This window comes from Arachis ipaensis, chromosome B08 (assembly GCF_000816755.2).
Source record: "Arachis ipaensis cultivar K30076 chromosome B08, Araip1.1, whole genome shotgun sequence".
Classification (NCBI taxonomy): Eukaryota; Viridiplantae; Streptophyta; class Magnoliopsida; order Fabales; family Fabaceae; genus Arachis; species Arachis ipaensis.
This window is the reverse complement of record NC_029792.2, coordinates 13,947,487-13,948,873: the sequence shown is the minus strand read 5'-3', so window position 1 is coordinate 13,948,873 and position 1,387 is coordinate 13,947,487.

Here is a 1,387-nt window from a genome sequence, read left to right as displayed (position 1 = left end):
GTTAATTTTAATAGTGTATAAATAATATTTTTGTTATTTATTTGCCTTTCGTATTTTACATAATTTAAGAAAACACGTTAAAGAATAAAGAGGAATAATATTCATTTTTTCAAATTAAGAATACACTTACATAATTATTTTTCCTGATAACTTCACATTATAATTTCACATAATTATTTTAATTTATACCCACCATGGCCTGATATAATAATATCCTATGCATGCATGGAATATTTTCGTTTACTGGAAATTTTGTATGTGAAAAACATATCTTTTTTCTTTATTATTACAAGATTTTAAGTACTAATATACACTCACAGCTCATACAATGCAATTTGGCATTTGTGTTTTAGCCTCTGAGCAAGTTGGCAACATGAAAGTATATATATATTCAATTCATACCGAAATAGTATATGAGAAAAATTCTTCTTGTTGGAGTACAATTAGTAAGTTGGTTCTTACGAAAAACTACAATATTTTTTTTTTTAATTTGTCTTATGTTAATTATTTTTTTAAAAATTAAAAATAATTGAATTATATACCTTTTGTTTATAAAAATTCTAATATCATACCATAAAATTACTTCTTCTAAAAATTTAAACTGACAAGAAAAGATACATAAATGAATATATCTCTAACAAATATATTTCATCATGAATTTATAATAATTTCACTTGTAGAACACACTCATCCATTGATACAATCAAAACAAAGTAGAACACATGGAAATTAGAAAATATTATATTAAAGTCATCCGTTTGATTATCACTACTAACTTCATAAAGGAGAGGAGCTAGAAAAGGGGTTTGACCAAAAAGAAAAATAATGGACCATAGAAACACATGGAAAATTTTTCCAAAAATTAAATCTGGGTGACAAAACACATGTGTTCTATACCGCAAAGTCTCTTTCATTGCACTTTTTCGTATCTGAAGATTTTTTGAGTGGAAAATTGTATCGCCCCACCACTTGGTGTAAGTTTAAAGGTGTGACAATGAACACCATAATAAAACATCATGTGACTAAAGAATGCCAAAAGGCCAATGTGTCAGGCAGCATTTTCATTTTTGAAGGCCAAACTCATCGACTCTTACTTGGAGGGGGTGATCAAGATTTTGTAATGTTTAGGGTGAGTTTGTTTCTTTTTCTGGCAAAAGAAAATTAATAAAAATTAATTTTGATAGATTTATTTAAATTTATAAAACAATTAAAATTTTAGTTCGATTATTTTTTGAAGAAGCTAATTAAACAAAATATAGCTATTGATTAGTTTTCGGATGTATGTTTTTTCATGATGAGTTGTTTAATTTATCGAGAAATGTTAAGTGATTAATATTTTTCTCCTGTGCATTTATGTTGTATTTGAATCAACACTAGTTAAGATGTT